We start from the raw sequence: 25,096 nt of genomic DNA on the forward strand, positions 1-25,096 counted from the left end.
ATGGGCCCAAGATGTCTGTACCTTTCCTGTGTTGTTAGGAGCTTGATAGCCCAACCTAGAGGTGTGGCTACCTATGGGTACATGCCCACAGGAAAACTGAATTGCGCATGGGTCTCCCCACTCTGTCACCACCGATAGCCTGTTTGCCTGAACAAAGGGCAGCCCCTCTAGAGTGTGATCATTATTTGCCCAACAAGACTAACACCCTGAGTGGCTTTTAGTGAAGGTGAGGTGACACCTCACCATGAAGCAGGCTGCTATTGTTCCTAAGTCTGAGAACCATTCACACTATTCCCCATGAGGGCAAAAAGCTGTCTGGTGGCCAGTGACCATGTGAGGCCACTGGAAAAACTGGGTCACATAGTGGCAACTTTCCAAAGGTTTCATTTCTTTAATAGTGACATTAAATATGACTTGGGCATCAAGTCAGGTTAAATGCCACGATTAATTTGATACTTCACAGTACCCATCTAAGTAGTCCAGTCAGACATTAGCCGGGCTGAGGGGTCACCTGGTAACCTTGTGTTAGCCAATGGGGCTATTAACTGTCCCACAGCAAAACAACAATTTAGAAGTGTTGCTATTAGGACATATATAAAAAATACATATCACACATAATAATATACAGCTCCCTAACTGGGGCTCAATAGGCATTCCGTAGGGGAAACTTACACATATAGTTAAGGGAAGGGGGGCTTTGCCATTTGAAAGGAAAAGTCAAACTGGCACCTTCCAGTCTGCAAAGACAGGCTGAGAGCCATTTTGTACTTTGTCACACCCAGGGTGGCACAATCAGGGCCGTGGCCCTGGATGGACCCTCTGCCTTATATGCCCTGGTTACCCTGTGTACCATATACTAGGGACTTATAAGTAAGTCAGTCTCTGCCAATTGAGGGTAGCCAATTTGACATACACTTTGTAAGGGGTTAGAACACTGGCACTGAGGTCTGGTGAGCAGGTCTCTGTGCACTCTCAGAATGGTTAAACCAGTAGCATCAGCCCAAATGATATGGGGGTGAACATGCAAAATAATGCATTTCTTTACACAAGTAAAATGATCTCAGTGAAGAAGATAAGCCCAAATATGGGTCCTGTACCCAATGTGCCATAGAACGAAAACAGCATTTTACTAATGAGGCACAGCAAGACTGAAACTGCTTTTGGGTTGCATGTGGTCCTGTCCAGAGGTGCTAGGGCCCAGTGGTGTGAGAGGCCCATTGCACCTCAATTAAAATTGTCTTTGTGAGAAGCTGGCCTGGTATAAGATGTCTACTAATGTAAGTGGGCACCTTGCACCAGTCCAGTCCAGACAACCCTTAGAGAGCTTTCTAAGGTTGTCTCAAACCTCCTAAATCACCATAAGTGGTAGCCGTGGAGAGCAGCCTTCAGGCTTAGTCTTAAAGGGGTGTAAAGGAGCTTGTTTTACCAGAATGCAATCTTATAGTATAGATTAAATGAAAGATAACCACACCAAGTATTTATAAAAATATCTATTTATTATATAATACTCTCTAGTACGTTCCAAAATCTCCAACACAGAGACCAACACAATGCACACAATACTTTAGCAAAGTAACACAGTAAATAGCACAAAATACACAGTGGGCCCCAGGGGACCACACCATATATTAAGAAGGTGGTATAAGAACCATGAATCAAGTCAGTATGCTGTCGAGAGGACGTAGAATTGCTGGGGACCCCACAGAACCACCCAAGGTAAGTAGATAGGGACCCACAAAGAGTGTATGCAGTGTGTGAACACGACTGCGTTCTCCATACAAATTTATGTGCAAGTCCCAGTTCAATTTTTAAAGATTAAGGACCCTTCCCAGTGGATCCTGAAGAAACCCTGTGGAAGACAGAAGGTTGGAGAGCCACCCCACCCGTGGATACCCTAGTACCCACGTTACCTACACCAGGGTAGCGGGTGCATACGTGTGAAGTGGTGTTGGAAACCGCAGTTGAACCCAATGGAGGACTTCAGGAAAGTGCCACTGCTGAAACAGGAGAAAGTGTCCTTAGGAACCCAAACATGGACTCTTGAAGAGGAGCACCTGAAACTGATTGACAGAGTCTATGTCACTCAGTAGTGACCAGGAGACTTGGAAGACGAATACCCTCTGATGTCAGGTGTTTCAGGGTAGATGATGATTACCTTGACTCTGCAGCTGTGAGGACCAGTCAATGCTGAGAAAGACCAGGACCCAGCTACGACCTTTCTCACGAAGGATGTTGAGTGCTGAGGGGTTGGTGTCCGGCGGGAGCACCAACAAGTCTTGGCAAATACAACCCACGCAGGAAGTCAAGAAGGTGCAAAGTTGGGACCAGCAAGGTCCAGTGGACACCACCACAAGCAGGGGAGTCAGGGCAGGCCCAAGCAATCAGGGGAGCCCAGAAGAAAGAAGTGTTACCCTCAAGTGGACCCACAGGCTGGAGGCACTGGAGTCGGGAGAGGACCTCAAGCAGCTCAGCAAAAGATTCAGGCCACGATGCACATGAAGCGGTGTGGCTGAAGATTCTGGTCACTGGAGGTGCTCGAGATTGGGGCTACTTGGAGCCTGAAGATCTTCTTGCAAAGAAGCCAACAAGCCTTTGCAACTGCTAGTTGGATGTGGCGCACAGGGGTTCGGTTATTGCAACCCCTAAAAGGGATACTGGCCTCAAACTTGGTGGGATGGCAGGACAGCCTCGGGAGCTGTGGAAAACCACCACCTGTGTTGCAGAGCCCACGGAGTCCGGGGGAGCTCAGGATCTGCAGACCGGTCAACTTAGTTGCGGTGCCTACAAATGCAGGGGAGTGACTTCTTCACTCCCAGGGAGTTTACTTCAGGTGCCTTTAATGCTTCACAGGACTTGCAAGGTTCTTCTATGATGCTCTGGCATAGACAATTCAGCAGACTGGAAAGGAGACAAAGTCAGGCCCAAACGAAGTCCAGAGAAGTCCGGGGTGCCCAGATAGTAGAAGTGCAAGGGTGTCTGATCTGAATCTTATCCCATGGTGAATCCCGGGACCAAGGAAAGCCCTTAAGTACCCTAGGAAAAGGGTTGGGAAGATTAAGGGGACCCTCCCACAGGAGGGTATGGACCGGGTGGAGGTTATTCCCATGTCCTTTGTCCAGTTTTGCGCCAGAGTGGGAGCCAATGGCTCCCAGGACTGGTTTGAACTGGACTATGCACAGGGACACCAAATGGGCCACTCACGCAGACAAACTTTCTGGCGCTAGCGAGCGTACCCTCCCAGCCCTAATACACTAAATCCTGTCTGGGAGATGGTGACACCTCCCAGTGACAGGATGCCTATTGTTCTACCTTCCTTTGCTCAAGCTTAGCTCAACAGCAGGAAGGTAGAAATGTATCTCTGGTCGTCAGCAACCATTTTGTGCTGCAGAAGGCTGGTACTGGGAACTCTGAGAGCCTAACGGAGGGTTCTTCCAGTGCTTGGAATCATATCTCCCACACCGCTTACGGTGTGAGGGTATGATTCCAACATGTTACATGTTTTTTTTGGTGTTTTAAAAAAAAAACAGTTTTATTGGCTTTTCCAGTGTAACAGTACACGTAGAATTCGTTTTCTTACATGCAGGTAACCAACATGTTACATGTTTGATACTAAACATGATAGGATTAATTGCAGCCGTTTTCGAGGTGGTGACCGCGTGATTATGCGGTGCCCCTCCATATAGTATATGGCTGCTTCACTGACACCCCGGGAGCATGGACTCTGCAGGGATGTCTTGCTCATGCAGTGGCACCCTCTCATTTAGAACCAATGACCCTGCCTTCAGGATTGCAAAGGCTAACTATAGTGTTTACTTATAGGTTTTAAGTGCAGTGACCCTTAGATATAGTAAACCTATCTCTTTAGTAAGTGGTGCATGCACCGACTTACACAGGCTGCAATGGCAGGCCTGTAGTTCCATTTTGCATGGTCTCCCATGGGTGGCATAATGCATGCTTCAGCCCATGGGAGACCTTTGGTGTACCTATGCCCTGGGTACAAGGGTACCATATACTAGGGACTTATAACGGTACCCCAGTATCCAATCTGGGATGTTCCTAAGTACTGAAGAAAACAATTTTGGGACAAAGCAGATAGAATGGAGTCCTGATTAGCAGGATCCCAGTCAGACTAGTCAAAAACCATCATATCACCAAGCAAAATGGGGGTAACCATGTAGAAGGATCCTACCTTCCTACAGTCTTTTACTACCCAATCAGGGGCATTGGCCCAATTTCTTTGTTTAGAATATTGTCCAGTGTGCCTTTGTATGTGATTGAAAGTTTGGTGCACAATATATCCACCAGACCTGTCACACCTGTGGAGAATGCAACAGCCCAGCAGCCTCTGCTAGACATATGAATTTCGTTGCTCGACGTGAATATCCGAACTCCTACTGAATAAGGACTCAGAGATATACCATTTTTCATTCCGCAACACAAAGTATTGTGTGTTTTATTCACTTCATATTGCAAGAGAGGGTGACATAAAAAGCATAATAGTATATGTTAATATTTAATGTGGAAAAACATCACTGTGGTTTTGCCTCGAGGCAGAACCTTGTGTGGCTAAGAACAAAGGTTTTACTTGAATTAGTTACAAAGAGATAAATACATGGGACATGGAAGTAGTATATTAAAGATGTCCTCATCCAGCCTTCCCAAGCATTGCAACCAGTCTTGTTTGTGATTGATTAAATCACTACTGAATACAATGCATCTTTTTTATTTCAGAATGGGATCTACTGTTTACGTAGATGCCACAACTTTACTGTGAAGCTGTCATAGCAAAGGGTGTAACTGGGATTGCATGTGTGGTTTGTGCAATACGACTCAACCACAAACTTGTTATAGCTTAAAAGGTCACATTATTAGGACAGGCATGTAGTTGTCAGCATTCAACTATTTGTAGAATACAAAAAACAGATAAATATCCTTGCTAATTCGTAATAAATACTGACATTGCCCCCATTAAAACACCCAATTTATGTAACATACCACAAACAACTTCCCATACTCCACGAGGTGATTCGTTAAGCTTAATACGCAGCCCTTCATTTAGATTCCCCAATCTCTGCAACCAGGTGAGCAGCAGATAGGGATCCCACTGGCCCACCAAATCTCTCCTTTAGGCTAGCCTCTCCATCCAGCTCCCATGGCCTGACCCCCACTGACATCTTCTTCCTGCTCAGAGCTAGAGTGAAATGTTAGCCTATTTGTCCCCAGAATGTGTGAATTGGGGGAAAAATCTGCATATTCCGAGGTCTGACTTGCTATGCTCCATTCCAGGGACAAAACTTGTAGGGGCTTATATACAAGCCCCTTGTGCTCCCAGTACGTCGCCTTTTCCCATATTAAAAGTGACGCACCGGTGGTGCAAGGGGCTTGTAAATGTGCCCCGTAGTGCCTAATTTACAAGCCTATTGCGCTGCTGGGGCATCACTTTTTTTGATGCACCGTCAGTGCAATGGGCTTTCCCATATTTACAAGGCCACGTGAAGTCACCCTGCATGACTTTTCATGGCCCTGTAAATATGGGTCCCATTCCCGCATTACTCTGCGTGAAAGGGGTGTTCCACGGGTGATCCTGTGGGTGTTCACCACGCAATATTCATGGAACTTGACACATTCCCAGATTTACAATTTTTTGTAAAGCTGGAATAGAAAGAGGAAAATGCCATCAGTGATTGTTTTTGTGGAGGAAGGTGTCACTTTCAGCACAAAAACAATCATACCTGCAACGCAGGCCCCCTTGCAACATGACACAAGGGTGTCTGCGTTGGTGCAGGGCTGCTGTTTGTGTGATGGCGCCGGGGAGGACAGATATGCGCTGTATTTTGTAGCTATGGGGCATTCCTGCCTTTTATTTGGTGCACGGCAGCGCAGAAGGAAGGCTTGCTGTGCTGCAGTGCGTCAAAATATGGTAAATGGGGCCCGTCGTTTTTGAATTTTAGTGCAGGGATACTGGCCGTATCAGAGGTCCGGCCCTCTGGTATTCAAGAGCAAAATCTGCCAAAATGGTAATGAAAGTCAAAGTGGTCAACGTGTGCGGTTATATGCATATCTATGAGTTTCCTGGTTCATGTAATTAAAGAGCTAACTCGCAAATCAAGGTTAGGATGGTCGATCACTCAAATGCCCGTGTGCGGCATTTTCCTTACTAAGGGGGTGAAAATGATTCTACAGTGGGTAGGACCCTCTGAATGAGGTTGAATTGAGGGAAATAGGTAAGTACTCCAGGCAGTAAGTCCATTTGCATGCTGAGAATTTCCCCAGAAGCCTGATAGGCAAATCCTAGGATCAAGATAAAAAGGCAAATATTCAACATGCAAGGTTATCGTTGGCTGAGGATTTTTCCATTTTTGAGGATGAAATGTTAGCTTATTTTGTGTATATTTAGAGAAAGATGCTTGTGTATTCAACAGTCGTTAGCTGCCTCTCAGATACATAAATTGAATATATCCTGAGGTGGAGACGGAAATGAATGTTTTGCCGCATTTTTATAGCGCTTCATACCCCGGAAAAGGCTTCACAGCACTCCGATTTGCTTGAGGATCCGGTATGTCCTGCTTGGGAACCCCCTTGGGTGAGTTCCAAAGACATGCTTCAAACATGTGTGTGGGTAAAAGTGAGAGCGAGAGGAGAATTCGTTTACGGACAGCCTTTTCCTAAATCATCTTGCTTCCGTGCTACTGAAGTTCATGTGAACAGATTTGATTCCAAACAAGAGCTTGTACTTGCGTCTCACCCAGTAGATTAGGTAATATGACATAGATGTTAAAAAGCAGCTAACAGGCGCATCGGTGTTCAAACGGCATGTCCTAATCTTGCTGAATAAGTCATCAGATGTGCTCTTGTTGAACCTGCTGCAAGCCTCCATCTGGAGCTGAACAAGCCCCGGCGGCTGTGTGAGCTTTCACTGCTCATCATGGCACCCGCATCCGACAGGCGGCAGCGTGATACAGGCCCTGCTCTGACCCAGGCAGGAAGAGGGAGAAGGCAATGGCCATGATCTAGGGTTAGATGTAGGTAATTTTATTTTACCACTTCTTAAATACCGAATTTTACCGATTCGGTATTTAAGAAGTGGTAAAATAGAGGGGGGGGGGGGGGGGGGATGTAGGTATTACAGAATCGGTAAATACTGAATTGTTAAGATTCGGTATTTACCGATTCTGTAAATACCGATTCGGTAATGCCCATTGATTCCTATGTGCATTGAAGCCCATAGGAATCAATGGGCATTACCGAATCGGTATCTATTCGGTAAATACAGATTCCAGCAAGGGTGCAGGGGGTGTCACTTTGACACCCGCAAGCACCCCTAAAAACAGGCATGTGTGCCATGTGGGCATGTCTGTCTGTCTGTCACATGGCATAGGTGTGCATGCACACCTGGATTCGGTATTTTACCACCCAATTGGATTGGGTGGTAAAATAACGATTCTGAAAGGCCTTTGGGACTCAGAAGAGTCACACCTACATATAGAAGTTACCGAATCGGTAAAAATACTGATTCGGTATTTTACCGATTCGGTAAATTTACAGATTCTGTAAATTTACCGATTCTTTAAAATTGGCCCCCTACATCCCAAAAACCCATTTACCGGTCGGTAACGGCCGAAATCGGCCGTTACCGGCCGATAAATGGCCACCTACATCTGGCCCCTAGTGCCTTATCCCACTCTATCCCACTCCAATTAACTACATTCTACTCCACTACAGCCTACCCCCAATCTACCCGACTCCAGTCTACCTGACTCTACCCCAATCTACCACACTACAATCTACCCCATTCTACCCCACTCTAACCCACTCCGATCTACCCCAATCAACCTCACTCCACTCTACCCCACTCCACACCACTTACTATTAGCCATGCTGAACGGCAGCCACACTGATGTACAATATAGACGAGACCTATTGGCTTTGCCAATGCTTGTTCTACTTAGCTTCACAGATCTATATGAGTGCTATATGAGCTGTATATGCGTTCCGTTTGACAACTGTATAAGTTGATTATGGGTGATGATTGTCCAGTGCACCTTAGCCGCCACACCACATGGCGAAATGAGAAGTTAGCCAATGAATGGACAAGGTCAGGTAAGTGATCCACGGAGCCCTCTGTGTTTGAGGAATCTACTGTTTTTCAGATAAGAAAAAAGGCTCAAAACCCAGAGTCACTCCAAGTGTTACTTTTGACAAGAACCTCTAGCAATAGTGCAAATAGAGATTTTCCCATATGCAGGTGACCTCCTGATCGGCCTTGGATATCTGCGATGGCCCAGCCAGCGGGCAATTTATAAACAAAACACATTTGGTAAATTCTGAGGGTTCAGCTTTGACTGGTCCAAATCCGTTGTTTTCCTGATGCTTCAGGAAGTGGCTTTGAAGGGGCTTTCCTCCGACTTATGTACTGAATTTGAAGACTTCAAATATGCAGGAGTGCACCATAAATGAATGAAGCAATCTGCAGCCAATGCAATACAGCCACCATGTTAGATACATTGAGACGAAACATGAGAATATCAGTCAAACTAAATAAGAAACAAAACAGATATTAACTGATTATGAAATGTTTTGTGATATCACAATCTTTATTATAGAAAAAAACTTGCTGCTGTGTATTTCATAAAGCGGTTTTCATAGTTTTCTTAGTGTCAAGAAAATAGATTGCTTCTGGAAGTTATAATTCTACATAATTAACATTGTGCCTACTATTGTCACCACGTTTCATTAGTTTAATGCTGTATGAGAATATACTGTAATAGGAGAAATCTATATAATGGATGAATCGTTCTTTGTTATAGTTGTTTACTGCACTGGAAAAGGTCTGGTGTTTTTGAAGGAAAATGTATTGCAGTAAAAGAACATTACTTTCTAAGCCATATTCCCATATTGTCTCTATATAGTTTTTGCTTTTATACAGGTATTGTTTACATACAATTCACCACTGTACACATATTGCCTTTATATTGAAATTGCATTTATATAGTCCTTACTACTTCTGTCGAGGCGTTGAAGCATACAGATATTACTTTGCTACAGATTTCCACTTTGTAAAGAGATCTTTATTCTAGGACATCTCACACCATGCCCAACAGACAAAACACCACATCTTTCTCATCGGTAATCTTCTAATCAAGCACAAAGCACATTCACATTCCTGGGAGATTTCACACTATAGACCGAATGATGTGTTGCCTCTCAAGCAGGCCAAGTCTCTCATACCCAAGACATTCTCAGTTCCAGAATAAAAAAAATTAGATAAATATTATAAACATAAACTAACTTCTAGGCATCTCATCAGGTGTGTATCCCTCTTCCTAAATATTTTACATAATCCTCTGAATTCCTCAGCATTTTTCTAACAGAAGGTGACAACCATTTACATTTTTCCTCCATCCTTTCAGGGTAATGAAACCTTCCACACAATACAAGGTTTCCAACCTGTCATGACAAGAATGATCATTTCTATTGAGGACACGGGCGAGGATTATGCCTCTTTTTCCATGCCACTTTATTACACAGCAGCCAGCAGAAAAACAGTAAACAACACTTAACATGACTACATTACCCATAAAACCTGGTACTTCCCTTACACCAACCCACCAATCAGGGCTCACCTGTCCCTATAAAAGAGAGCGCTGACATCACACGTCCTCTTTCAGCTCCTACCTGGGAGTGACTCTGGACTCTAAACTCAGCTGGAGAAACCACATAGAGAAGACCTGCCAGAAAGCAGCATCCAAACTGGCTGCATTATACCCACTCCTGAAGTCTAAGTCGATGCCCATGCAGAGCAAGGTGCGAGTAATCACCGCAATAATTCGACCAACTATGACATACGCTTCACCAGTTTGGAGTGGCTGCCGCCCACAGCTTCGGAAGGACCTACAAATACTACAGAGCAAGGCCTTACAGATTGCATCAGGTGCTCCCATGTTCACACGAACAGCAGACCTCCACAGAGACCTAGGCATCGAGATGTTGGATGACCATCTCCTGAAACTCAACAGGACATTCTACAAAGGACTGGATCAAAAAGAAAACCCACTGATCCGGAAACTTGCAGATATCTCTACAAACCCATTTGACCGCTACCCGCGTCCCATTGAAGCACTAACCTTGCGAAACTGAAACGGCAACGCAGCATCCAAAAACTCATCACTGCCTGAAGGCAAACGCCGGCAGATACGCAAAACCTCACTGCTGCCCTGATGGCATAATCGCCTCGGCAAGCAACCAAAACCCGATCACTGCTAGATGGTATAATCGCCGCAGCAGACAAACAAAACCCTCTCACTGTCAGATGGCATAATCGCCGCGGCAGGCACCCGAAAATCAAAACTATCCGAAGGTACTTGATAGACAAAGACGATACTCTCTGAGGAAACATGCTGACAATTTTGCAAACTCAACTGACCGCTACCCGCAGCCCATCACTGAGCTGACCATGTGATACAACCTCAACTGTGACAAAGGGTCACACATCAATAAGGCAACCTAAACAGCGACTAAAAAATTCTAAATGAATATGGAGTAATGAGGCAACTGCCTCGGTATCCAAAAACCCACCACTGTCAGAAGGAATCTGACAGGAGAAGACAAGACACAGAGCGCAGACACGTCCTCTTTCTTTGAGACTAAGCCCACTTTGCATCAGTAACGTCCTCCAGGAAGTGTAAATTAACGAAGTCCAACACCAAGTGAAAACAAAATGAAATACCAGCATTTGCAAAGCGCACAGCTACCTTCCGAGAGGTGTCCCGGCGTTGGGGGCAGTCAGGAAGATTAAGCGAGGTATTGCCCAGAGTCACATGGGTGCTAGGCTAACCTGTCGTGGGGGATCGAACCGTTAACCCCGTGGTCCGGAGTCAGGCACCCTGGCCACTGCGCCACACCTCTTCCAAGACCGTAAGTCCCATATTCAAGAAACCACTTCAACTGCAGCCCTGGAAGAAAAACTGTAATTGTTGCTCATCAACCTCTAGGTACCAGACAGCCCATGCCTATTTGCTGCCTGCACCTGCAAGAGAACAATTATAACCACTGTGATCAACCAGAACTTGCAATAAGGGTGAGACAACAGTACGTAGCTCATACTTGTTAATGCCGCTTATGCGCTACTTCTGACAGGGTGGGATAATTCTTGCGTCTGTGTCCTTAATAGAACTGAAAATTCTTGATGTGTCTGCTTGAAAATTTTACATTCTATACCAAGACAGAAGGCTTGGGAATTGTTACTGATTTAAAGCTGCTCCATCCCTCTGGAGAGCACTTCTACTATGGGTTTATCGTAAAACAACCTAAATGCAGACTCTGACGACCAGTCCACTGCAGCCATGTCCTCCAGCCTAGATCCCAAAGCAATAGCTTTGGAAGCCATGGCTGCCCTAACTGAATGGACTCCAAAGAGGGAATCATCAATACCTGCCTCGGACAAGAGCCATCTAACCCACCTAGCCAGGGTAGCTGCGAAAAGAGGCTTAAAGGACTTCTGCGCAGCAATCAACAAATGAACCCCCTTGATCTCCTATAAATTCATGCATGCAATCTTCATATGCCTTCAAACACTTTACAACACATAATTTATGATTATCAGGAAAAGCAGGGCAGCCAATAACACGAGAATTAGTGTTAGTACGATTAGATATTCGAAAAGTCACTACCGAAGGAGAGAAAACTCTACCCTTTAAATGCTTACGGGAAAGATCCTCATCCACCGGCCAAGCTTACAAGAAGGGAAGCAGCACATCCACATCCCAAAGATCGGAATACTTAGCTGCGAAAAGCTTGGTCTCACCGGGGATTGCCTGGTTCCTTTCTGCTTTTGCTGTGGATCTTTGGAGGTGCTTTGGGGGTTCTGACGGGGTGTGAGGACGCGCTACGCTTCTCTCCGTTGGTCTCCCCTCTGCCGCTGCCTTCTGCAACCTGTGCGCGGCCACCGAGGGGGGAGACCACAACTCCCAGGGTTCATTGCGGCTGACCAGGCTGATTTCGCGCCAGGTGGCGCACTAAAGGACGCCGGAGTTGCGGCAGAGCAGGTGCTCTCTGCGAAAAACTTGGTCTCACCTGGGATTGCCTGGTTCCTTTCTGCTTTTGCCGTGGATCTTTGGAGGTGCTTTGGGGGCTCTGACGGGGCGAAGACGTGCTACGCTTCTCTCCGTTGGTCTCCCCCACTGCCGCTGCCTTCTGTAACCTGTGCGCGGCAGCCAAGGGGGGAGACCACAACTCCCAGGGTTCATTGCGGCTGACGCCGCCCACGGGCTGATTTCGCGCCAGGTGGCGCACTGAAGGATGCCGGAGTTGCGGCAGAGCAGGTGCTTCCTGTGAAAAGCTTGGTCTCACCTGGGATTGCCTGGTTCCTTTCTGCTTTTGCCGTGGATCTTTGGAGGTGCTTTGGGGGCTCTGGCGGGGCGCGAGGACGCGCTACACTTCTCTCCGTTGGTCTCCCCCGCTGCCTTCTGCAACCTGTGCGCGGCCGCCAAGGGGGGAGACCACAACTCCCAGGGCTCATTGCGGCTGACGCCGCCCACGGGCTGATTTCGCGCCAGGTGGTGCACTAAAGGACGCCGGAGTTCCCCCGTCGCGGGACTTGCGCGGGCAGGCGCCGGGCTAAGCCCGGGCAAAGGGCGGGCCGTCTGTGGCCGTCTGGGGCCGGAAGAGGCCGGGCAGGGACCCATTATTGACATTTTCATCTAAGGAAAGTAAGAGTTAAATTAATATCGGACTGCAGCGTTGCCTGTTGGGGGCTAATACATAAATTGTTTGAAATGAGTAAAAGGAATGTGGGGGACAGGGTGGTGGGGACTCTTGATGCTTTTTTAATAAGAGCCGAATTGGTTTTAATTCACGAAATTGAGGCAACCGAGCGTAGACTTTCACTTGAACCAATTTTTCTAAGGGGGGGTCCTTGCCTAATGCCCAGTTGCCAACTATTGAGCCCAACTCTGATACTGTTCCTACAAATGACCAGTCCCCATTAAGGCCACTATGTTTGTCGTCTACTAGCCCTAATTTGGTCTCTTCACAGTTCCAGAGTAGTGTTGGAAGCCCAGCTATGGTAACAACTAGAGGGAAGAAGGCCCTTGCTCGTACTGGCATGGAACCTCCAAACAACAAGCATTAGAAATGCAATAGGTCTCGCACCATTAGAGTTAGTGCTTTTAGAATTGTTTATGGTTTTTTTTTGTAAATGTTTAGCATTTTTGTTTCCTGTAGCCAATGCTAAAGAGTTACAAATAAAAAAAGCCATAAATATTTCTAAAAGCTGTAACTGAAATGGTCTGAGAGCTATTGCAGTGTGTGAGGGTGACGTGTTGAGGGTGAGTGAGAGTGAGCGTGAGGGTGGGTGAGGGTGAGTGAGCGTGAGGGTGGGTGAGGGTGAGTGAGGGTGAGGTGTTGAGGGTGAGTGAGGGTGAGGTGTTGAGGTTGAGTGAGGGTGAGGTGTTAAGGGTGAGTGAGTGTGAGGGGGAGTAGTTGAGGCTGAGTGAGGGTGAGTGAGAGTGAGTTTGAGTGAGGTGTTGAGGGTGAAAGTTTGAGGGTGAGGATGTTTTTTTTTTTTAAATTGCGAAAATAATTGCTTTGTTATTTACAATGCCAATAGTTTTATGTTTCGTAAATCTGACACATATTGTAACACAAAATGTGTTGTAGCACTGAGTGGTGTGAGGGTGAGTGGTGTGAGGGTGAAGGGTGTGAGGGTGAGGGGTGTGAGGATGAGGGGTGTGAGGGTGAGGGTGGTGAGTGTGAGGGGGGTGAGGGGGGTGGGTGTGAGGGGTGTGAGGGTGAGGGGTGTGAGGGTGAGGGGGTGAGTGTGAGGGGGGTGAGGGTGAGGGGTGTGAGGGGTGTCAGGGTGAGGGTGAGGGTGAGGGGGGTGAGGGTGAGGGGGAGTGGGGTGAGGGTGAGGGGGGTGAGGCGTTTGAGGGTGAGGGGTGTGAGGGTGAAGGGGGTGCGGGTGAGGGGGGGGAGGGTGAGGGTGAGTGTGAGGTGGGTGAGGGTGAGTGGGGTGAGCGTTAAGGGTGTTGAGGATGAGGGGGGTTAGTATGAGGGAGTTGAGGGTGAGGGGGGTGAGGGTGAGGGTGAGGGGAGGGAGGGTGAGGGAGGGTGAGTGGTGTGAGGGTGAAGGGTGTGAGTGTGAGGGGGGTGAGGGGGGTGAGGGTGAGGGGTCTGAGGGGTGTCAGGGTGAGGGTGAGGGGGGTGAGGGGGAGGGGGTGAGAGTGAGGGGGGGAGGGGTGTGAGGGTGAGGGGTGTGAGGGTGAAGGGAGTGCGGGTGAGGGGGGGAGGGTGAGGGTGAGTGTGAGGGGGTGAGGGTGAGGGTGAGTGGGGTGAGTGTTAAGGGGGTTGTGGATGAGGGGTGTTAGTATGAGGGATTTGAGGGTGAGGGGGGTGAGGGTCAGGGTGAGGGGAGGGAGGGTGAGGGATGTTGAGGGGGTGAGGGAGTGTAAGGGAGAGTGAAGGTGAGGCTGAGCGGGTGTGAGAGGGTCAGTGAGGGGGTGTGTGAGGTGGTGTGTGAGAGCGTGAGTGGGGGGGTGTGTGAGGGGTGTGTGAGAGGGTGTGTGAGAGGGTGAGGGTGTGTTAGGGTGAATGAGGGTGAATGAGGGGGTGTGCGGGGGGTGAGGGTGGGGTGTTGAGGGAGTGAGTGTGAGGGTGTGATGGGTGAGGTTGAGGGGGTGAGGGTGAGGGGGTGAGTGTTAGGGGGTGACTGTTAGGCGGGTGTGAGTGTTAGGGGGTGTGAGCGTTAGGGGGTGTTATTTTTCGGGTGTGTGAGGGTGAGGGTGAGTGAGGGTGTGTGACTTTTTGGGTGTGTGACGGTGCGTGAGTGTTAGTGTGTGTGAGGGTGAGTGAGGGTGTTGGAGGTTTTGTTACACAGAAGGTGTGTGCCGGTGTGTGAGGGTGAGGGTGAGTGTGAGTTATTTGGAGTGAGTGTGAGTGAGGGGGTGTGAGGGTGTTGTTGTGAGTGTGAGGTGAGTGAACGTGTGAGTGTGATGGGGTGTGAGGGTGAGGGGGTGTGAGTGTGTGTAAGTGTGAGGATGAGTGATGTTGTTTGCGTCTGAGAGTGTGTGAAGTGTTGTGAGTGTGAGAGTGTTGTGATGAGTTTTAGGGGTGCGTGTGTGTGTGAGGGTAAGGTGTTTGAGGATGAGGGGGTGTGTGTGTGAGGGTGAGTGAGGCTGTGTGAGGTGTTGTTAATCAGAGGGTGTGTGACGGTGTGTGACGGTGTGTGAGGGTGAGGGTGTGTGAGGGTGAGTTTGAGTCATTGGGAGTGAGTGTGAGTGAGTGTGAGTGAGGGGGTGTGAGGGTGTTGTTGTGAGTGTGAGGGGTGTGAGCGTTTGTGAGTGTAATGGGGTGTGAGGGTGAGGGGGTGTGAGTGTGTATGAGGATGAGGATGAGTGATGTTGTTTGCGTCTGAGAGTGTGTGTGCTGTAGTGAGTTTGAGAGTGTTGTGATGAGTTTTAGTGGAGCGTGTGTGTGTGAGTGTAAGGTGTTTGAGGGGGTGTGTGTGAGGGTGAGTGAGGGGGTGTGACGTTTATGGTGTGTGAGTATGAGTGTGTGTGAGGGTTATTGAGGGTGTGAGAGGTGTTGTTAGGCACAGGGCGTGTGAGGGTGTGTGAGTCTGAGTGTGAGTTATTGTGAGTGAGTGTGAGTGAGTGTGAGTGAGGGGGTGTGAGGGTGATGGGGTGTGAGGGTGAGGGGGTGTGAGTGTGTGAGTGTGAGGGTGAGCGAGGGAGTGTGAGTGTGAGTGAGTTGTTGCGGCTGAGAGTTAGAGTGTGTGAGGGTAATGGTGTGATGGTTATTGTGCGTGTGTGAGGGTGAGGGGATGAGGCTAAGGCTGTGTGAGGCGGAGGGGTGTTGATGTTGATAGAGTGTGAGGGGTGTGAGTGGGTGCGGCTGTCCGGTGTAGTGAGTGTGAGCTTGTTGTGAGGGCTGTTATTTTTTGAGGGGAGTGAGGGTGTGTGAGTGTGTGTGAGTGTGAGTGGGTGTGAGTGTGTGTGAGTGTGAGTAAGTGGGTGTGAGGCTGAAAGTGTGTGATGGTGTATGAGGGAGATGTTGTGTTAGGGTTATTGAGGGTGTGTGAAGGAGTGTGATAGTTTTGGTGTGTGAGGGTGATGTTATGAGTGTGTGTATGTTAATATTAATAAAGTAATATGTGTTGTATTTTCCAAAAGGTGTTAGATGTTCCCTTTGTATTCTTTCTGTCTTATGTGTATATTTGTATGTAATGTAACTGTGTATGCTTTGTACTAACTGTGTGGTGTTATGTGTTTAACGTGTTTGTGGAGTCCCTTTTTTTTTTTTTTTTTTTAAATGGCCGACGCAATGCGTCACTTTGACGTTGGTTATGTTTAGCGGTCTAGTTTTTTTGTGTTGAGTGTGTTTATTTTTTTGACGTTAATTTTTAGCCAAAATGGAGCGCGACGTTTTTGACGTAGCGTTCCGATTTGCATACGTCAACGGTGGAATTCCCCAGAGATCGAGAATGTTAGTGCGCGGTAGGCGTGTTCTTGTTCCTGTGGTGTTGCTGCGTCGTTTGACAGGTAAGATTGTATTAAAGATTGTTATTATGTAATGTAATGTAGTATATATACTATGTTTAAGTTAAAGACTTGCGAAATGTATTTTTTTCGATCGTAATATTTGTAAATGTTTGTTATGTAACGGAAAGTTTTATTTTTTATTGTTGATATGTAATGCATATGTATTGTTAAACTGTAATGTAATGTATTTTTTGCTGTTTTGTGTTATTTGACGTACAAAAGCTGTTTTTCGAACTTTGAAGTGCTAATTTTTTTTAATATATTGATGTAAGTTGTGTTTGCATTATTTTTTCTTGTGATGCTGAACTAGCCGGATTATATGTTATTGACGTACTTGATGTATGAAAAGAAACTTTGTGTATTTGCTGACTTTATTATTCGTTGCAATGTATGAAGTGGATGTACAGTGCTGTAATGTTATTTTTTTTTTGCTTTTTGTGAAAGAATAGTTCTATTTTCGTAATATGTTTCTTATATTAGAAGTAATTACGTGTGAATAACTGCTATTGTTGTATGCGTACGGCTTTTTGTGTAACTGTTGACCATTGTCTTTAATCCGTCCTATTCTCCGGATGAATAGTGCTTGTTTATTGCCCCCAGAAAAAGTTGGCTGTTTCAGAATAGTTGTATTTTCGTAATATGTTTCTTATATTACAAGTAATTCCGTGTGAATAACTGCTATTGTTCTATGCGTACGGGTTTTTGTGTAACTGTTGACTATTGTCTTTAATCCGTCCCATTCTCCGGATGAATAGTGCTTGTTTATTGCCCCAACAAAAAGTTGGCTGTTTCACTTTGGTGTTTGTACATCCTCGTCCTCGCTTCCTGCCACATATTTGTATTTGTTTTTTTGGTGTAATATTGTTGTAATATTGTACGAATTTTATTTGCTTTTTGGCCCGAAGCCTGATTAACATCCTTGCATCCTGTAGGTCACTTTTGGGAAGTATATTTTGTGTATAACGTATCTGATGCACTACTCCGTAGACCCCCTTTTTTTCCGTCGTAAAAGTTGTTTATGTGTATGAAAATGGCATAACATTCATAAATTTGCAGAGTGGGTGAATGATGCAGAGTGGGTGAATGATGCAGAGTGGGTGAATGATGCAGAGTGGGTGAATGATGGAGAGTGGGTGAATGATGGAGAGTGGGTGAAAGATGGAGAGTGGGTGAATGATGGAGAGTGGGTGAATGATGGCGAGTGGGTGACTGAAGCAGAGTGGGTGACTGAAGCAGAGTGGGTGACTGAAGCAGAGTGGGTGACTGAAGCAGAGTGGGTGACTGAAGCAGAGTGGGTGACTGAAGCAGAGTGGGTGACTGAAGCAGAGTGGGTGACTGAAGCAGAGTGGGTGACTGAAGCAGAGTGGGTGACTGAAGCAGAGTGGGTGACTGAAGCAGAGGGGGTGACTGAAGCAGAGGGGGTGACTGAAGCAGAGGGGGTGACTGAAGCAGAGGGGGTGACTGAAGCAGAGGGGGTGACTGAAGCAGAGTGGGTGACTGAAGCAGAGTGGGTGACTGAAGCAGAGTGGGTGACTGAAGCAGAGTGGGTGACTGAAGCAGAGTGGGTGACTGAAGCAGAGTGGGTGACTGAAGCAGAGTGGGTGAATGAAGCAGAGTGGGTGACTGTCGTTTGTGGATGTGTGTTGCAATACGTCTTGCATTTGGAAAGTTAGTGCTATTGGTATTGTAAAGGACTGCATTTTAATTTATGTGCTTGTTTTGAATATAGCGAATTAATATGTTTGTTATTTACAATGGCAATAGTTTAATCTTTTCCCAATGTGATACCAATTGTAACATAATATGTGTTGTGAGTGAGGGTGAGGGTTTGAGAGTGAGTTGTTGTGGGTGAGTGAGGGTGATGTGTTGAGGGTGAGTGAGGTTGAGTGAGGGTGAGGCGTTGAGGGGGAGGGGTGGAGGGTGAGGTGTTGAGGGTGAGTGAGGGTGAGGTGTTGAGGGTGACTGAGGGTGAGGGTGAGTGAGGCTGAGTGCGGTTGCGTTTTTGAGGGTGAGTGTGGGTGACTGAGGGTGAGTGAGGGTGAGGTTGAGTGAAGGTGAGGGTGAGCTGTTGAGGGTGATTGAGGGTGAGTGAGGGTGAGGTGTTGAGGGTGAGTGAGGGTGAGTGATGGTGAGGGTGAGTGAGGGAGGGTGATTGAGGGTGAGGTGTTGAGTGAGGGTGAGGTGTTGAGGGTGAGGGGTGAGGGGTGAGGGGGGAAGGTGTTGAGGGTGACTGAGGGTGAGGTGTTGAGGGTGAGTGAGTGTGAGGTGTTGAGGGTGAGTGAGGATGAGTGAGAGTGAGGGTGAGTGAGCGTTTAAGGATGAGGTGTTGAGGGTGAGTGAGGGTGATGGTGAGTGTAGGTGAGGGTGATGTGTTGAGGGTGAGTGAGGGTGAGGGTAAGGTGTTGTGGGTGAGTGAGGATAAGGTGTTGAGGGTGAGTGAAGGTGAGGTGTTGAGGGTGAGGTGTTGAGAGTGTGTGTGGGTGAGGAGTTGAGGGTGAGTGAGGATGAGTGAGAGTGCGGGTGACTGAGGTGTTGAGGGTGAGGTGTTGAGTGTGAAGTGTTGAGGGTGAGTGAGGGTGAAGTGTTGAGGCTGAGTGAAGGTGAGGGTGGGTGAGCGTTAGTGAATGAGGGTGAATGAGTTGTTGAGGGTGAGTTGTTGAGGGTGAGGTGTTGAGGGTGAGTGATGTTGAGGGTGAGTTAGGGTGAGGGGATGATGGTGTGAGGGTGATGGTGTGAGGGTGATGGTGTGTGAGTGTGGGCGAGGGTGAGGGTGTGAGGCTTATTGAGAATGTGTGTGGGTGTGTGAGGATGTGTGAGAGTTTGTGAGGGCGGGTGTGTGTGAGGGTGGGGGTGTGTGAGTGTGGGGGCATGTGAGGGTGTGTTGTTGAGGTCATGAAGGTGAGTGTGGGTGAGTGTTGGTGAGGGTGAATGAGGGTGTGGTGTTGAGTGTTAGTGAGGGTGAGGGAGGTTGAGGGTGATGGTGAGTGTAGGTGAGTGAGAGGTGTTGAGGGTGAGTGAGGGTGAGTTGTTGAGGGTGGGTGAGGAGTTGAGGGTGAGTGAGGATGAGTGAGAGTGAGGGTGAGTGAGGTGTTGAGGGTGAGGTGTTGAGGGTGAAGTGTTGAGGGTGAGTGAGGGTGAGGTGTTGAGGGTGAGTGAAGGTGAGGGTGGGTGAGCGTTAGTGAGTGAGGGTGAGTGAGTTGTTGAAGGTGAGGTGTTGAGGGTGAGTGATGTTGAGGGTGAGTTAGGGTGAGGGGATGATGGTGTGAGTAAGGGTGGGCGAGGGTGAGGGTGTGAGGCTTATTGAGAATGTGTGTGGATGTGTGAGGATGTGTGATAGTTTGTGAGGGCGGGTGTGTGTGAGGGTGGGGGGTGTGAGTGTGGGGGCATGTTAGGGTGTGTTGTTGAGGTCATGAAGGTGAGTGTGGGTGAGTGTGGGTGAGGGTGAATGAGGGTGGGGTGAGTGAGGGTGAGTGAAGTTGAGGGTGATAGTGAGTGTAGGTGCCTGTGAGGTGTTGAGGGTGAGTGAGGGTGAGGGTAAAGTGTTGTGGGTGAGTGAGGGTGAGGGGTTGAGGGTGAGTGAGGGTGAGGTGTTGAGGGTGAGTGAGGGTGAGTGAGGGTGAGGGTGATTGCGGGTGAGAGTTTGAGGGTGAGTGTGGCTGACTGAGGGTGAGGCGTTGAGGGTGAGTGAGGGTGAGGTTGAGTGAAGGTGAGGGTGAGGTGTTGAGGGTGAGTGAGGGTGAGGGTGAGGTGTTGAGGGTAAGTGATGGTGAGGGTGAGTGAGGGAGGGTGATTGTGGGTGAGGTGTTGAGGGTGAGGTTAGTGAGGGTGAGGTGTTGAGGGTGAGGGGCTGAGGGTGAATGAGGGTGAGGTGTTGAGGGTGAGTGAGGGTGAGGTAGTGAGGTCGCACTCAGATGTTTTTTTTTATCTGACTTTGCTTTTTTTTGTGTTGTTTGGACCCGTATGTGACTTGTTTCGCCGCTATGCTTAATTTTGTTTGTTTGTTGATTGTTGTAGTTAAAAGTATTATGTATGCACTGTTTATGTTCTGTATTTGTGTGTTTTTTTTATATTTTCTACATTTCAGGGAATGAGCTGCTACGATCGACAGGTAATGAGAATTTTTTTTTCATATTATTAAAGAGTGCCTTTGTGAGTTGTTATACTTTTGTTTATGCATTTCCTTAATGTGATGTTAATATAATTATTGTTTTCGGTCTTGCTTTGCTCGCACTTACTTTCTGTCTGGCTCCTTTCTTGAGAGTGTGTTTTGTATTTTATCAATGGCTGCTATTTAGTTTTATTTTTTGCCATGGATTGAGTTTCGTTTTGCCGTACGTGTTTTCCGGTCGCACTTGCCTTGTGTATGGTATTTTTCTCTTCCACGGCCTCCCTGATGTCTATTTATGCAGCACGCAGCAATAGCACATTATAATTCGGCACCCCCACAGTACCATTGAGCAACATCAGATCATCACTCTGCCCCACTACAGCCGTATTTAGCACACCCCCAGTCTCATGTAGACATACTACTGCAGTACTGTACAGCACCAAAGCATGCTTGTATAGCTGTAATTGTGTGTGCTACGTAAAAAAGTTGTTAGAAAGCGTGCACTTCCGGCTGGTGGTGTGTGTGACTGTTGAAAGCGTGGACTGATGCCTGTTTGTGTGGGTGTATGCATGGTGAAAGGATGCACTGATGACTGTTGTGTGTGTACGCCTGGTGAAAGTGTCCATTGCTAGCTGTTGGTGTGTGTGCCTGTTAAAAGCGCACATGTTTGGATTGTATGTCGTTTGTCTGCTGATTAATGCTGTAGTGGTAATGAGTGGTGCTGTGGTGGTAAGTGTTTGTGTGTGGTTGTAGTGTGATAGTGTGTTGTTGTTGAATGATGCTGTTGTGGTGGTGCAGAGTGATGTTGGTGTGTTGCTAAGTGATGTTAGTGTGGTGCTTAGTAATGCTGTTGTTGTGGTGTTCTGTGCTAGTGATGAGTGGTGCTGTTTGGTGTTTAATAATTACCACCACAGCATAACTCAGCACCACAACAGTTGCACTTCTCCCAACAACGGCATCACTGATGTCCACGAATGCAACACGCAGCAATACCACTTTATCATTCTGCCCCCCCACAGTACCATTGAGCAACAACACAGCATCACTCTGCACCACCACAGCCGTATTTAGCACACCAACAGTTTCATTCATACATACTACTGCAGTACTGTTGACTGTTGCGATGTAAGCCTGGTGAAAGAGTCCATTGATAGCTGTTGGTGTGTGTGCTTCTTAAAAGCGTCCTTTTTTTGATAGTATGACGTTTGTCTGCTGAGTAATGCTGTAGTGGTGATGAGTGGTGCTGTTGTGGTAAGTGTTTGTGTGTAGTTGTAGTGTGATAGTGTGTTGTGGTTGAATGATGCTGTTGTGGTGGTGTAGAGTGATGTTGTTGTGTTTCTGAGTGATGTTAGTGTGGTGCTTAGTAATGCTGTTGTTGTGATGTGTTGTTCTGTGCTGGTGATGAGTGGTGCTGTGTTGGTGTTTAATGATTACCACCACAGCATAACTCAGCACTACAACAGTTGCAATTATCCCAACAACGCCATCACTGATGTCCACCAATGCAACACGCAGCAATACCACTTTATCTTTCTGCACCCCCACAGTACCATTGAGCAACAACACAGCATCACTCTGCACCACCACATCCGTATTTTGCACACCAACAGTCTCATTTATACATACTACTGCAGTACTGATGACTGTTGTGTGTGTATGCCTGGTGAAAGTGCCTATTGATAGCTGTTGTTGTGTGTGTGACTGTTAAAAGCGTACATGTTTTGATTGTATGACTTTTGTCTGCCGAGTAATGCTGTAGTGGTGATGAGTGTTGCTGTTGTGGTAAGTGTTTGTGTGTGGTTGTAGTGTGATAGTGTGTTGATGGTGAGTGAGGGTGAATGAGGGTGAGGTGTTGAGGGTGAGGGGATGATGGTGTGAGGGTGACGGTGTGAGGGTGAGGGTGAGTGATTGTGGGCGAGGGTGAGGGTGTGAGGCTTATTGAGAATGTGAGTGGGTGTGCGAGGATGTGTGAGAGTGTGTGAGTGCGGGTGTGTGTGAGGGTGGGGGTGTGTGAGGGTGGGGGCATGTGAGGGTGTGGTAGAGGTCATGAGGTTGTGTGAGGGTGTGAAGGTGAGTGAGGATGTGTGAGGTTGAGGGTGTGAAGGTGTGTGAGGGTGGGGGTGGGTGAGGGTGCGTGAGTGTGATTGAGGGTGAAGCGTTGAGGGTGAGTGAGGGTGAGGTGTTGAGGCTGAGTGAGGGTGGGTGAGCGTTATTGAGTGAGGGTGATTGAGTTGTTGAGGGTGAGGTGTTGAGGTTGAGTGAGGGTGATGTGTTGTGGGTCAGTGAGGGTGAGTGGTTGAGGGTGAGTGAGGGTGAGTGAGGGTGAGGTGTTGAGGGTGAGGGGCTGAGGGTGAGTGAGGGAGGGTGATTGTGGGTGAGGTGTTGAGGGTGAGGGTGAGTAAGGGTGAGGTGTTGAGGGTGAGGGGCTGAGGGTGAATGAGGGTGAGGTGTTGAGTGTGAGTGTGAGTGAGGGTGAGGTGGTGAGGTGTTGAGGGTGAGTGAGGATGAGTGAGAGTGAGTGTGAGTGAGGTGTTGAGGGTGAGGTGTTGAGGGTGAATGAGGGTGAGGGTGGGTGAGGGTGAGGTGTTGAGGGTGAGTGAGGGTGAGTGAGGTTGAGAGTGATTGAGGGTGAGGGGATGATGGTGTGAGGGTGACGTAGTGAGGGTGAGGGTGAGTGATTGTGGGCGAGGGTGAGGGTGTGAGGCTTATTGAGAATGTGTGTGGGTGTGTGAGGATGTGTGAGAGTGTGTGAGTGCGGGTGTGTGTGAGGGTGGGGGTGTGTGAGGGTGGGGGCATGTGAGGGTGTGGTAGAGGTCATGAGGTTGAGTGAGGGTGTGTGAGGGTGTGAGGGTGAGTGAGGATGTGTGAGGTTGAGGGTGTGAAGGTGTGTGAGGGTGGGGGTGGGTGAGGGTGCGTGAGTGTGATTGAGGGTGAAGCGTTGAGGGTGAGTGTGGGTGAGGTGTTGAGGCTGAGTGAGGGTGAGGGTGGGTGAGCGTTATTGAGTGAGAGTGATTGAGTTGTTGAGGGTGAGGTGTTGAGGTTGAGTGAGGGTGATGTGTTGTGGGTCAGTGAGGGTGAGTGGTTGAGGGTGAGTGAGGGTGAGGGTGAGTGAGGGTGAGGTGTTGAGGGTGAGTGAGGATGAGTGAGAGTGAGTGTGAGTGAGGTGTTGAGGGTGAGGTGTTGAGGGTGAATGAGGGTGAGGGTGAGTGAAGGTGAGGGTGAGGTGTTGAGGGTGAGTGAGTGAGGGTGAGTGAGGTGTTGAGTGAGTGAGGGTGAGGGGTTGAGGGTGAAGTGTTGAGGGTGTGGGTGAGGGGTTGAGGGTGAGGGAGGGTGAGTGAGGGTGAGGGTGAGTGGTTGAGGGTGAGTGGTTAAGGGTGAGTGGTTGATGGTGAGGTGTTGAGGGTGAGTGGTTAAGGGTGAGTGGTTGATGGTGAGGTGTTGAGGGTGAGTGAGAGTGAGGGTGAGGGTGAGGGGTTGAGGGTGAGTGAGGGGTTGAGGGTGAAGTGTTGAGGGTGAGGGTGAGGGGTTGAGGGTTAGTGATGGTGAGGTGTTGAGGGTGAGGGTGAGGGTGAGTGAGGGTGAGGGGTTGAGGGTTAGTGATGGTGAGGTGTTGAGGGTGAGTGAGGGTGAGGGTGAGGGTGAGTGAGGGTGAGGGGGAGGGATTGAGGGTGAGTGAGGGGTTGAGGGTGAAGTGTTGAGGGTGTGGGTGAGGGGTTGAGGGTGAGGGAGGGTGAGTGAGGGTGAGTGGTTGAGGGTGAGTGGTTGAGGGTGAGGGGTTGAGGGTGAGGTGTTCAGGGTGAGTGAGGGGGAGATGTTGATGGTGAGTGAAGGTGAGGTGTTGACTGAGGGTGAGGGGTTGAGGGTGAGTGAGAGTGAGGCTAGGTGAGGGGTTGAGGGTGAGTGAGGGTAAGTGAGGGTGAGGGTGAGTGGTTGAGGGTGAGGTGTTGAGGGTGAGGTGTTGAGGGTGAGTGAGGTTGAGATGTTGATGGTGAGTGAGGGTGAGGTGTTGAGTGAGTGAGGGTGAGGGGTTGAGGGTGAGTGAGGGTGAGGGTAGGTGAGGGGTTCAGGGTGAGGGTGATTGAGGGTGAGCATGCCTTCATTAATGTGTGTGTGGCAACGTTAAAATACAGTGGGCGAATTAGAAAGATGGAAGATAATTTTGTTTGGCAATACATAAATGTAGAGACAGGTGTGGCGAAATGTTATGAGCTGATGTATTTGCCATCAAAGTTGTGTTGTTTTTTTTACTCTAAAAACCGTGAGCATTGCTGAGGATGCGGGCCTTGAATGTGTCTGTGGGTAATTTTAAATGCTGGGATTGTTGTCGGTGTGTGTGTACGGCATGGTATGTAAAGTATAGGAGTTTTGTTCTAAAAACATAACGTTTTCCAGACGCCATTTTCTCCCTTACTGTAATTCGACTTGAACTGTCTGCTCAAAGTTACCCTTCAAA

Source organism: Lissotriton vulgaris, chromosome 9 (assembly GCF_964263255.1).
Source record: "Lissotriton vulgaris chromosome 9, aLisVul1.2, whole genome shotgun sequence".
Lineage (NCBI taxonomy): Eukaryota > Metazoa > Chordata > Amphibia > Caudata > Salamandridae > Lissotriton > Lissotriton vulgaris.